The sequence below is a fragment of the Haemaphysalis longicornis genome, unplaced genomic scaffold (assembly GCF_048455015.1).
Source record: "Haemaphysalis longicornis isolate Haplotype H1 unplaced genomic scaffold, Haemaphysalis longicornis Haplotype H1 scaffold_5, whole genome shotgun sequence".
NCBI lineage: Eukaryota > Metazoa > Arthropoda > Arachnida > Ixodida > Ixodidae > Haemaphysalis > Haemaphysalis longicornis.
In genome coordinates, this window is record NW_027526385.1 from 187,022,111 (window position 1) to 187,036,910 (window position 14,800).

At 43.9% G+C, this 14,800-nt stretch overlaps 1 pseudogene; it reads left to right on the forward strand.

Moving 5' to 3' along the window:
* Positions 1-8,805: 8,805 nt before the first annotated feature.
* LOC144140049 (uncharacterized) lies at positions 8,806-10,359 on the forward strand (annotated as a pseudogene).
* The last annotated feature ends 4,441 nt before the right edge of the window (positions 10,360-14,800 follow it).

Sequence of the window (14,800 nt, forward strand, 5' to 3'; positions counted from 1 at the left end):
CCAATGAACGCTCTAACAATGGTTTTTTTTTTGTTGCCGCAACAAGGAAAAGGAAATCGGACCAATGTAGCGACGGTATGGTGTTGCACGTAGCGTCAATAAAGTGCAAGGCTGACCAAACGAAATGTCATTCTCGACACCTTGCACGCGATATAAAACGACTCTGTGCTTCCGTAGCTGCAATTTAGTGCAGAAATCGTGCTGTACTGTGGAACGGCGAAGGCTCCCACCCGAAGTGTGCACACTTCTTTTTTATTTCATAATTTGGTTAGAAAGATAGCACACCAGAAAGTGTAAATACTTGACAGGGTTGCTGAGGGGCTTAGACGTTAGCTGCTCGCCAGAAGTATGCGGGTTAGATCACCGTTCCAAGCGCCTGTTCTTGTTATATAGACGGAAAACGAGAAAGTCCACATGTCGTGATTTTGACTCATCTTAAACATCCATGAGTGATTAATTTACTCTGCTGCCCTGCACCATAAGCTGCGCGTCGGAGAAGAGATAATCACACTCGGGGCTTCAAACGTTCCAATATCTTTAAAGTGTGTTTACACAGAAAGACAACAAAAAAGGACTTCTCATGGTTTTAAATTATACGCGCAAAACAAGCAAAATCGAATAAGCGATATAACAAAGGGTGGGTATTGCTGTATGGTCATCCTTTCCTTTTCCGACGCCTCAAAACCAAACGTGTCATCAATGCAAAGGAAGCGACTGCCGTGTTTCCTCGTATATTCGTCAATTTTTCAGTATGGTAGAGCGGAGAAGTTCGCGTTTTTAAACACCGAAAATGGTTAACGTATGGCGCACACGTCTTCCTGTTACAAAACAAAAAACCGTTCCTCTCAACCTTGCAGGTGCTACATATTCCGCTTCGATGAAAAAAACTGCACTAAGGACGATAACACACACATGAAAGGAAGGCCGGTGGCACAGTTTACCATTCACGTAGCACTGTTCCTTTCTTATCGCTCTGCAGTTTTCAGCTGTGGTGTGTTTTCGGGGTTGCACTTCTACTAATTTCCAAGCATGCTACTCTACTGCTACCGCTAATGATTCCGGAGAGTCTATACTGCTGGCGACCGATTAAAGACCGTTTTCACCAAAAACGTTTCCCCAAAAGCCTTTCATGTTGTAACGGTATATTCTGTTGTAAGATTCTGCAATCTTATAGACAGAAGCATGGCTAGGAGTTAGGCGGAACTGTGGCGTATCCATTCCGACGCACGCACCCGTGATAGCTGTCGCAGTGTGTATTTTAGTGGAATACACACTGCGCTAAGCCATTCCAATGGAATGGCTGAGTGTGAACTAAAACTTACTTTTAACAAAACCCCCGAGAACGTGACAGTAACATACTGTTTTAGGTGATCAAATAATCAAATTCATTGGTAGCATTTACGTGGCTGCTGTAAGATATTTTCTTATGCTACAACTGGTAATAAATGTACGCCGCTAGTATTGACCACTGGTGTACACAGGCCTAACTCTAGGCTTTGACGGTTACCGTGATGGGTGATCTCATAGCGAAGGTATCGATTTCAACAAACAAAACTATAGAAAATATATCCCGCCATCATATCTCTTGGCGGTGGCATTATGTAGACCCTGAGACAACATAACGTCTGGGCAAGAAAGTAGCCAGTAAATCGTCACTACTTCATCTGCTTTCCTTATAGCACGCAGCATTGTATAGAGATTGCTTTGAACTTCTACAACCAATTTTGGGAAACAGCACCATTTTGAATTTCTGTTTGTATTTTGGCTTTGTAGTTTTAAGCTATTAATTAATTTTTCTCAGCTGATAATTCAAATCATCGAACTGGTTTCCGAACTGGTTCAAGCTTCTGAATCGGCTTGCGTACCGGTTCTGTACGGGATTTGGTCGAACGGGGACTGAATCGGAACGAAATGAATTAGCCTGATCCCAAACCGTAACCGAACCGGTATTTTCGCAGTTCGACGCACTGAAATGTAGAAATATTTAGGTTGGTGCAAGCTTACTTGATAAATAGGCAACATGTTGTAGAAATAGCTGAAAAACGTTACCCTCTTTTGTCAATTTCTTGTGATTTGCAACAAGTGACGGGTTTAAGCCCAATTTTGGTTCTGCGGTACATAATCATATTGCAAGTGGTGTACATCGCAACATGAAAGTGCGCGTGTTTGCGGACTTAACTTTTGTTTACACGTGTCAAGTTTATCGGTGACAAAACTTGCTTGAATTATTCCTGAAAAAATGAACTTGAAAAAGTTTGCCTGTGTGGGAGTTTCAAACAAGAAAATGAATATATGTTTCAATATACAATGAACACGAACCAAACCAAAAGATCTACCCAGAATAAATTATCTTGGTATTACAATTACAAATAAACTAAATTTCAATTCACGTATCGACTATATGTGCGGATCAACTGAGCCCAAACATGGACTACTGATATTTAAATTACGAGGGCCCTCTCGCGAGATTAAACTTCAGGAGTACAAGACAATTGTTTACCTGCCCTAAAATACGCTAGTGTATTCCGGGCCCCGCACGGCCAATATCTGATAAATAAATTGGACCGTGTTCAGAGGGTAGCACCAACATTTATTTTTCCATTTACGATAAGAGGCAGACAATAAACCCGCTGATCACTTAGGTAGAACTCCCTGAATTAGCAATTCGTCGGAAATCGCGCTACTACCTGAGTTTTTATCCACCGGAAAAGTTTCTTAAGATTTTACACATTTCAAAACACTTTTTTTGTCAGAACGATTGTGAACTGAAACTGCATGGCCGCCGATTTCCGTCAAAATATAGACACAGTTGAATCTTGTGTTGCTTTGTTAGAATTGTTATTGTATGATGTGGTATTCTAAACAAGTAAATAAATCCAAACTGCTTTCTCCACGTCGTATTCGCGTATTAAAGTGGACGTGGAGTTTCTAACGCCAGCGAACCAGCTTTCATTTCGACAACCGGAAGCCTTTTTGCTCAGTTCACCCACGATCATCATCTTCGTCAGGTGAAGAATAATTGGCTTTCGTGCAGTGAATTTTCGATAAGACATACGCTACCAGTGATACATAGAAACTTACGTTTTTAAGCTAGCAGATGCTGGTTGTCGAGAGTGCCGCGATGCTTCCTTTTTCAGTAGAGATGAGTCTTTTTTTACTCTTAGCCAAAATCTGCTGTTCTGACGCGCGTTGCGCTGTAGTAGCTCCATCATCTGTAACCCGGACTTCCCAATAATTATGGCCCTGGAAATTAAAATACCCCAAATTTGGTTTCGCGTACAACTCTAGAGACGTTCATACGTACAGTTGGAATTTGAAGTTTCTGTAGAACGGCTCTTTAATGGGAACAAAAGTCTGCCTCTACTATCGACAATTGATTTTCTGACCGCGGTGTATAGAGTGCCGTCTGACGGCACTCTGGCTGATCGCTGCTGGCGTGGCTAGAGTACCGTCCGGCAACAGTCGAGTAGTTAGGACCACGCTAGCACCAGTTAAAGTGTGTGTAAAACGGCTGATCATTCGTTTTAAAGGTTTTTATTCAGCATACATTGAGTGCTCGTTTGGACTTTTGATTTTCTTCAACCCACTCCGCGAATCCTAAGCCGCCCTGGTGCTCCCTGAAAGAGGTTGCTGACACTTTCAAGTTACTTATTGTGCATTTTTCTCTGGAGTATCGCTAGGGTCTGTCCAGGAAGGGATTGCCAGGCATTTTAACTGAAATTTTATTTCTAGTGCCCATTTACTGCCAACCATATAGGATGCTTTAAGCTAACAGTGTGTTCAAGCGCGTCAAGATAATATGCATCCTGGTGGCTGCAAAAACGTTCTTTTTATAAGTTGTACACTTCCAGGTTGCCTGTAAAACATGGCTCAATAGTAAAGGTGTATATGAGCCTTGGTCTGTTAACTGTCGCTTGTGTAACCAGCTTGAGACAATTGATCACTGCTTTGTTTTATGTCGAGATGCTGTGGTTTTTTGGGATGTTCTAAAGCGTACTCTTGAAAAGGACATAGACACCGCCCCCTAAAGTATACGGTTAATGCCAGTCATGAGCAGCTGTTCCCTGCCATATGACCGTTTCGTGCTGATCTGATTGTTTAGCCAGTGGAAGTGTCGCATGATTGACCGCAATGAGGAGCAATCTCGTGGAACGAAGTCAATTTTTCGCGAAAAATTTGCGATTGTGTACAGTTTCAATGCGGCGCAATCGCAGCCACCGCACTGATTGCATCTTCTTGAGGCGTGTGTGTGCCTACCGGACTGAAAATATGTCTCAGTGAGCGTGCTGTTATTTTCGTTAGTGTGTGACTTTAAAGTTCTACGGGCTACTCTTCCATGCAATAAAGACAAAAAAGTATCGTTGTAGTTAAGACGATTCGTCTTCGCTTCTTGATCCAAAGGACGGGGGTTCGAGGCCGGCTCTTGCCTCAGTTGTTCTTTTTTTCACCTTCAAATTGAACTACATTTTTTATGGCTTAGGTTAGCTTTTCGGTTTAAATGACCTCTTTGTGTGCGCTAAGTCACGTTATGTTAGGCTAGGCTTCCTAGTTTTCGGTTAACTAGAGCGATGTAGTGCCATACGCGGCATTGTAGTTATCAAACCTCGGTGTACGTCGATATAGTGGATCGCTTATAATAACACTGGATGGCACTCTAGATAAGGCTTTTCCTGACTCCTCTTTGCCACAAAATCCTAACTCTCTTCTTTTCGGTTTCCTTTTTCTGGGCTTCATTTCAAGGACCCATGAAAAACACTAAAAAAGGAGTCGTTGATGTTCAGGCTTACATTATAACATTTTGTTTAGTTTTGTTCTTTCCACAAATTCCAAACATGAATGCGGTACACACTCACCTCAATGCGTTTAAGCATTACAATGTGTTTCTGTACATAGAAGTGGTGATGCCTACGAGGTTGCCGATTGTTCCTTGCAGAACAAAATGCGCCATAAATATAAACAGCACGGAAAAATCAGCAAGTTCCGCGTAACGATCAGCAGAGGAGCAAAGATCAGTTAAACGCAACTATTGGTATACAAATCAATATTTCAAGTGAGTATCTAGAAATGTAAAGAAAAACACTAAGAGAAGAATGGCAGAGACCTCAGTGTGAGGAAATTACCACTTGTAATAATAAAGCACTTTTTAAAGGTACTGAACACAAAGGCGACCATCCAGCTCACCACCAGAGTCATTGATGATTACTTAGCTTGAAGTATTTTTACCGACTCGGGCAATGAGCGCCGTAGGCCAAATCCATGAACTTGCAGTACTGGTCTTACATCTCATTTTGCAATTAGAAGGCGTGATTTTAGCAGTAAACGTGAAGGGAAAGTAAACGTTTGCACAGCAATCTTGACTGTAATAAACAAAGGCTTTCTGGGTACCAAATAAGAAAAGAAGAAAGGACAACCTGGCTACCTCCTTTATGAGCCTCATCGCTGTAATCCTACACCACCTGCACCTCGCCCGAAAAAGAAAGAAACGTGTGCGGCGGCAAACCATGTTTTTTTTTCAGTGGTCTTGTAATTCTGCCAAGTTTTGTAAATCTCGCAGACCATTTTTTTACAAAAATGGCCCTTCCTAGAACTGTTACTTTAGTACAAGTGCTTAGAACATAAAGCCTATTTTGGCGCCATAGATATGTATGCGCTGACGTGGATGACGCAGTTGAAGGTTAAGGCAATATTTAAACTACATGGAGGTATTTACTTATCCACAACAGTCGACTCAAGGCCGTTTTTGTGTTGCAACGCCATTTCATTAGCAATGTTTGATACAATATCTAAGCACTGGCTCAGACTCCCTTAGAATCAATATTTGTGACAAACATTAATGTACACTGGTCGAATATCAAGAGCAAACAGCTTTTTACATGGGCACACCTTTCTAACAGAAAAAGTAGTGGTAAATAACCTGTGATATTCAAGAAAAGCCAAAGTTCTTTTTGGGTCCACATGGTAACTTTTTCCTAATCTTTGACTTTTGTACATCACAAATGACATTTTGACACGCACGCGACCTTTCTTTAAATTCCGAAATACCAGAAAAGCCATTTTGTGTTTATTTTAGGGCCCAAAAACGTCATTTATAACCCCACTTGCGTAAACTTCCACGCCAACTCGCAGAACTATGAAAAATGCGGCTTGCTTGGGGCAAAGGTGCACTGCTTCCTAGCCAAATATTTCACTCGCCCTTTAAATTTGGGCCTGAACTTTCCACATATTTGAAAGTGCACGATAACAACGCCATTCGCGAATATTGTTATTGGGACGGGTGTTCTAAAATGGAGCTAGGAAATAAGTAAACCCTAAAACCGGGTTACCATAATTTTATTTTACGTACTTTTTCATTTGGAAAATGTCCGGAATTTCAGCAACGTTTATTCTGCTCCTCCACGAGGTGTGCGCATTTACAACATATTTTTTGTGTCCCACTCACACATGTCGTTGTAAGGCTCTTACGGTTCGGGATTATATCAACGGACTTGCACATGAGAATATTGAAGACAAGAGTGGCGACAAGGGTCTTAGCAAAACAAAAGCAATACATTAATAGCGAGAGGAAGCAGAAAGCGTTGGCAAGTTTTACACTGTCTCTGATGCAAGCGAAACGTAAAAAAATACAAGTGTGTCAAGATTATGGGCAAGATTACAGATCCCGAACGTATCAAAATTAACCCTGAACCCTAAACTATTGCGCCCCTCAGAGCTCAGGGGTAACTTCGGAGCGTTTAACCTCACAGTCTTACGACACTGTCTCAGTTTAGCGACGACCAGGGAGAAATAAAAAACAAATATAATAAAATCCAGAACAGGCTTTCGTATGCAGCCCGTGGTAACTTGTTGCAGGTATTCTCTAATTACTCGGTAATGGATGGCATCAGTAGTCCCTACGTAAGCGGAAACAGTTGGTAGCCCGGTGCGTGGAAACGAATACTTCGCCAGGCTAGTCAGGAGCGCCAGGCAAGGTATCGCGGCGCCACATTCGCAGACGATATCCCTAAGGGAAGATAACGCGTGGCCTCCAGGTGAAGCAAAACATTGACCCGCCGTGAAGTAGTGGATACTGGTGGGCATTGCTGTGCCTCGGGTCCGGTTATCTTGCCTTACCTGGCCACGACCCGAAGCGGTTGCACTGGCACCGTCGCTGGGTGAATTTCGCGTCATTTCCAGGCATACGTAAATCTTCCGCCGGCCAAACTGCCTCGTCGCAAATTTCTCCGGCGCCATCCTCTCTTCTCGCCGTGCGTCTTTACTTCCGTGAACCATACCCACGCAGTGGGCCGTTCAACGAGCTGGGGTAATCTGTCCCTTGTCGCTTTTCCCCTTGGCGTCCAGCTATCCCGACTGAAGAAACTTGTCCTGGACCATCCAGCCACATTTGCCGAAGTCCCGGCTGCAGGAGACGGGAGGAGGACAAATTATGTACAGTAAATATAGTCTATGTCTTTAGCAAAACCTTAAGCATCATCCTGGGAGACACCACAACATTTCCCAACCAAAGTTACACGGAAAAGTGACTCCACTTAAAAACACGTACAGTTATGTTCATTGTTGTGTGCAGGTTCTCTTTGGATTTGTAGTTTTACACGCAAGGACGACAACAGTATAATTTTTATAAAGACCACATAATAACCTCTAAGCAAACAATTATCACTACCCTTTTCAGATTCGTAGTGGTGCATGGCAGGCAGTTCTTACAAAACCTGCGGAAGTCAGCATAAATACTGGGATAATACAAATTTGCAGTATTGTTTCAGTCGTTATTTATAAATCCCCGATTGCCACACAATCGTTCTTGATCCTTTTTTATTTCTGTGTCTCTGAAACAACGCGTACTCACTAGTTGTTTGATGGGACGGCTCGACGGCAAGGAGTATCGAGGGTACAACAGCCGCTTTTCATGGGCAAATTTGCAGGAGTTTTCTCTTTCTACGGGGACTCTGTCGCTGCCATCCTGATGCCGTGGTCCATTGTATTGTTTCTCACCTGTTGTTCCCGCATCTCGTTGCAGGTGCCCGACTGGCGGGAAGCCAATGTGGTCCGACGGCAGGCTACCCGTCGCAAAGGTGGGGCACCTGAAGATGGCACAGGAACGGCCGGCCGCCACAATTGTGCGGATTGCGCTGCACCGGCAGATGTGGTGCCGTTCATGCGCGCTAGCATGCCCTCACTCCATGGTCTGAATTCGCGTGTTCTTAGAAGCACCTGGAGCTCGAGAGGTTCTTGCGCCTTCCTCGTGTTTTGGCCCCCCCCCCCCCCCAGTCTTCTTTAGCACGCTATTTTCTTATAGATTTTAATTGTACTGTTTACTTCAGTCGGCCTATACTTACCGTGTTTTACTATTAAGCGTTTTGTGGTATCTCAGTAAAATCTTGTACAATGTCACAAGCAAATATACAGATGTGGCGCAACCTTTGTATGTGTCCAAGCTATTAAATCTGTTTTATACAGTAGGCTTCGGCCATCGCATAAGCTTAAAAGATGAACTTTCATCTCAAATAAATCTTGGCAATTCACACACTGACATACAAACATATGGAGGAGACTTCTATTCATTGCGTATTTCCCCCTTTATTCAGTCATAAATAGGTGTCGTCCAACAGAGTAACTTCATCTTTGCATAAGTTATAAACCGTACACCCTGACCGCTCTTCTAAAAAGCTTCTTTGGGTTCTTGAATATACCTTGGGGCGGCTTCAACCTACTTAAATATAATACAACGTTGTTTAACCTGGGTACTGGTACATTTAATTTGAAAGTGCAAACAATTATGCCCCAATAGGCCACTTAGTTGGGTGCAAAATGTTCACGCCGCTCCTCACCTTCCAGATCGTGGCCTGTTGGGTTGCAGACACCGCTGGCCTGGGCGACTGCGCTTGGTCACCACCCGGTGACCTACCCGTGCCCATAGCGCCCTCGCGCCATATGGACCAAACACGGATTCCGTAAGCTATCGCCAGCCCGCTGATACCAGCCTGCGCTTGCAGCTACGCCTGGCAACGCTTCTCATCGTCGACGTCACCTACCACGTGGGGCTAATCCGGCCTACATAATCTTCACATTATCCCCAAAAGCTCGGGGCACGACACCGGTTGGCGCAATATGTTCACGCCGCTCCTCACATTCCAGATCGTGGCCTGTTGGGTTGCAGACACCGCTATCCTGGGCGACTGCGCTTGGTCACCACCCGGTAACCTACCCGTGCCCATAGCGCCCTCGCGCCATCTGGATCAACCACGGATTCTGTCACCTATCGCCAGACCGCTGATACCAGCCTGCGCTTGCAGCTGCGCCTGGCAACGCTTCTCATCATCGACGTCACCTACCACGTGGGGCCAATCCGGCCTACATAATCTTCACAACATCACCAAAAGCTCGGGGCACGACACCGGTTGGCGCAAAATGTTCACGCCGCTCCTCATCTTCCAGGTTGGTGGACCTTACCCATTCTAAACAATACTATACCAATAACTACTTCCTTGTCGGTCCCCTACGACTTGAAATTACGCACCTGGCTATGTTCTTGTTACAATGTCTTCACCCTACAATTGCTGTAACAGTTGATACTCTTACTATCAGGGGATGTGGAACTAAACCCCGGTCCAACTAAAGCACAGATAGAAACTCTATCTGACGCTATCAAGAACATCGAGCAGACTGTTCTAACCATTCGTGAAGATATTAATCAGCTCAAGGCAGTACAAACTAACCATGAAACAGTTCTCTCAGAACTAACAAACCGAATTCCCGCGCTAGAAACAGTCCAAATCGAACCCTCATCGGGCGCCGTACCCGAAGATGCCGCCAAAATCCAACATGAAATTGAAACGCTAAAAGCTGCTAACACTGACGCTAGTAATCGATTGCGCCTCTCTTCTTCTCTTTTTATGTATTGAGGACTCTGTTAAAGAAACATGGGAAGAATCAGAGCTTAACGTCATAAACTTTTGTTCCACCCAACTAGATATTACGCTCGAACCAAGTGCCATAGAACGTGCTCATCGGATCGGAAAATTTGCCCCCGACAAGATTCGGCCAATCATGATTAAGCTCGCTCACTTTAAAACAAAAGAAAATATTTTGATCTGTTTGATCTGCGGAATTAGGCTAAAAGATACGACCTTCGCCGTAAGAGAAGACGTTGCAGCAGCGACTCGCCTTGCACGACCTAAATTACTCAAATTAATTCAGCCACAAAAGTGTGCATTTAAGCTGACGGTGGACAAACTTATTGATGTAAATAAGTCCTACTTTTATGACGCAAAAACTGATAAAATCACAGAACTTCGGAACTCACCCGTCATTACATTCGATAACAGCGCATCATCAGAAGCCACCTCTGTTGGCAGCACATGACGGGTTTGGAACCATTCCGCCTCGTGTAACACGTGTGTCCATCCTATGGCATTTCTAAACATAAACATTGCATTTACTAACATACGAAGCATAATTCCTGAACGCGACGAGCTTTAAAGTTTCATAAATGATATCAGTGCTTATATAGTGATACTAACTGAAACATGGTTGCATGATGACATCACAGATACGGAAGTGTTTCCATCCAATTTTAATTTTACAATATTTCGCCGGAATCGCAAAAGTAAGAAAGGAGGTGGCGTGCTCATAGCTATTAGAAACACCCTAGCATCCTCACTTATCTTCAATGACGATGAAATAGAAATAATCTGGGTTCTTGTCTCCAACGGAGCCTCGAAATTTGTTTTTGGCGTCTGCTATAGGCCGCCAGACTGCCACCCCGACTTCTGCGACCTACTTCATCAATCCCTCTACACCGTTACAAATAAACATTCTAATGCACCCATATTGTTGTTTGGGGACTTCAATTATCCTGGAATCAGTTGGTCGTTGCTTTCAGCGTCAAATGGGACACCATCTAAAGAGAAACAGTTTTTAAACACTGTCCTTGATTTTAACATTCACCAAGCTATAACTTGCCCTACCTGGGGCAATAACATACTAGACCTCCTGCTAACTTCGTCCCCTGACGACATAAAAACCATTAATACGCTCCCTGGTCTCAGTGACCACAACCTAATCCATATTTGCATCGCCTCCCCGCTTAAAAAGAAGCCACCCACACGGAAGGTAATCACGGATTACAAGAGAGCAAATTTTGATGCGATTATTCACAAGCTCGCCAACTTCTTAGATAACTTTAGGAATACGTACCTAACACGAAGTGTCAACTCTAACTGGGAACTTTTAAAGACTACAATGCTTTAACCTCAAAAACAAATACATTCCTACTACCCTCATTAAATCAGATTCCAACTGCCAATGGTTTAACAAACAGCTAAAATTACTCTGTAACCGAAAGAAACACTTGTACAGAACGGCCCGCCTAAGCCAAAGTTCAACTGCGTGGTAGCGCTACCGCGCATGCGCTAATCAGTACTTAACCGAACTAAAAGCTGCAAAAATCAACTTCTTTTCCCATGACCTACTGTAATTCTTCAATCAAATCCCAGCAAAGTTTGGCCCATGCTGTCCCCTGAGTCACAATCTAATCGAATAAGCCTCACTAACGCTGACGGAGAACCAATAGACGCTGACCAGTGCGCTTCTGCTCTAAAGGACCACTTTACGTCTGTGTTTTCCTCTACCAACACCACTGATACGGTAACACTGCCCGAACCTGCTGCTGTAGCGATGACAGAAATTGAAATTACCCCAGAAGAAATATTCCAACTAATTAACAATCTTAAAGTTTCATCCTCGGCGGGCTGTGACAGCATTAACAGTAAATTACTAAAAAGTACCGTTTTGGTCTCAAGCCAGATACTTTGCCTAATCTTCACACAATCATTACAAACTGGAAACGTCCCAGACGATTGAAAGAAGGCTCAGGTTATTCTCATTTTTAAATCAGGCAACCGCGCAATTCCAGCGAACTACCGACCTATTTCCTTGACCAGCATCCCATCTAAAATGCTCGAAACATATCATAGCTTCAAACCAAATGACATATCTGGAATCCATCAAATTTTTCTTTGATCATCAACATGGTTTCCGGAAACTACTGTCATGCGAAACACAACTGGCAGAATTCACACAAGATATACTTCACTCCATGGATGAAAATCTTCAAACTGACGCCATCTTTTTAGATTTCTCTAAAGCATTCGACCGTGTTGCTCATACCCTATTACTCTCTAAACTATGCAGCCTGGGAATCCCTCCCAACATAATTTTCTGGATAGAAAATTTTCTAAAAAACCGTAAGCAGTTCACCAGCGCTAATGACCACGACTCACTTCTCTCCGACGTAACGTCAGGCGTCCCCCCATGTGCCTCTCTCTCCCGCTTCTCTTTCTAATATACATAAATGACATACCCACCAATGTGCTAACCAAATTAAGACTTTTTGCCGATGATTGCGTTTCATACTATCCAATCTGTACACCAGACCACAGGGCTAAACTTAAACATAATTTAGATTTAATTGTAACTTGGTGTGATAAATAACTAATGCCCTTAAACCTGACTAAATGTAAAATGATGTCATTCACCCGCAAAATGAGCCCAGAAAAATTTACCTATAGCATAAAGTCTGTTCCCATTAGCCCTACACTATCATACAAATACCTCAGAGCGCACCTGTCATCGTCGCCGTCATGATCAACGCATATTCAAATCATCTGTTCAGAAGCTTCACGCACTCTCGGATACCTGCGCAGCAACTTAAAATTAGCCTCGCCAGACATTAAAAAGTTAGCTTATGAAACCTACGTCTAACCGAAACTAGAATATGCTGGCTCAATTTGGCACCCCTCACAAACATATCCAACTAACGATTTAGAAAGGATCGAGAACCGCGCTGCCCGTTTTATTTGCTCCAAATACACTAACGATATCAGCGTTACTGCACTAAGAGAATCATTGAAACTGCCGTCATTTGAATCTCGTCGTATCATTTCTCGATTGGGTCTAATGCATGCTTTCTATTATCACCCTCAGTCACGGCACGTCCTCCTTCAACCATCGCGCATAACTTCATCCCGCATAAACCACAGTCACCCTATCGCAACAATAAACGGACACACCTCTGCAATGATTACTTCCTTATTTCTCAATGGGATAACACTGTGGAACAAACTACCTGATAATATAGTCACGTGGAATAACCGCCAAATTTTTCGCAGTAAACTAAAATGTCACGTGTCGCAATCTAACTGAATGTGCGGTTTTCCCTGCCAATGTTTAAATACTTTATAACTACTGTATAAACTGCTGCCACTTTTCTCTGGAAGCTTACCTTTGTACCTTTACTTTGTATTTGAATTTGGTAATATTGACGTTCTGCTTTGCATATTGTACTTTTTTTTTCATTGATCTCTGAATGTATCCGCTTGGAACTAAATAGTTTTGTTGAGTTGTTCTTCATACCTTGTACTCCGCCCCCCCCCCCTCATGTAATGCCTTCGGGCCTTTCAGGTGAAATAAATGAAACCGTAGTGACGTGGGATTTTAAGATGGTTGTCCGGCATTTTACAGTTTTTCTCGAGTGTTCTGTTGATTTGGTCTTCTTTCCTTCACTGTTTTTATAGACTTGAAGCACATTTTAAGGGCGGCAAGTAATAGATGAAATATTGCATTCATTGAGTAAACGTTTTAAATGCGGAGCATTTCTTAGGCTCGCGATGTCACTCGTCGATGTTGTCGGCGCCGTCCACACGCTCACTGCGCATGCGCGTCGCGTCAAGGCGCAGGTGCGCGTCTCTCCCCCTTACCCTCCTCGCTCTCAACAACAGCTGCGGCGGTGCGGGGGGAGCGCGTCTGTGCGCGCATGCGTCGTAGCTACCCATGCCCTGCGTCGCGCTCAACAGTAACGGCGGCAGGACGTGTACACCTGATAACGGCGTGGTGGGTGCGTGGAAAATTCGCGCGCTTGTATACGGTAGTGTGCGCATGCACGTCTCTCCCCCGCACTCCTCTCCCTCGAACGTGGGCGGTGTGTATATAAGCGGCGGAGCGCGCGTTCGGAATTCAGTCAAGGGCGTCTTTGCTTGGCTGTCTCTTGACTTGACGCTTTGCTTGACGGCACCAAGCAATAAAGACAGACTTTAACTTTACACTCCTTGCCTTAGCTTCTCCTTCATTCAATAAATAGGAATTATAAAGACGAAATAACAATTAAACATTCCCAAACCATACCCAATTACGCAACATTCACGCGATACCCCCACCACTCTGCGACGCATTTACTCGAGTTCCCCCCGTTGGAAGATGCGGGCGGGTTTTTTTTTAACAGGGAGCACAAAACAGGGCAGACTAAAATCAGCTGAGAGGCGTTCAGTGTCCACAATGATTTAGGAGCCCTGTGCTCATGCTGTTTCCTTTGGCAACGAAAGCCTGGTAGCGGCATCAGAGTTGGGCAGACCGTCCACCTGCTCCTGCGTAGTATTTAGACAGTGGTTCCGTATATTGTGGGGTCAAGGTATGGTTATATTGTAGAGAGTGCCCATTTTTTGGTTGCACTTGTATACAGCTGGGTATTACTTATGAAACCCGGCATGGTGAAGCGTAATATGTAGGAAATGTTTGTCTGGTATTTACGAACTGTATCTGCGTCGTATGTAGAGAAAACACGGTTAGGCGTTGCGCATTCGGTCTTGGAAACTGAAAGTGGGAAAGTATCGGCGTAGTTGCGATGAGGAATGAATGGGGTGGACGGTAGGAAGGCGAAGGACAAAGCATCTCAAGTTGTTGGCGACCTTAGGGTTTTAATTCCGCATGTCCAATGAGGGCAAACAGCGCAAACTCAGGGAATAAAATT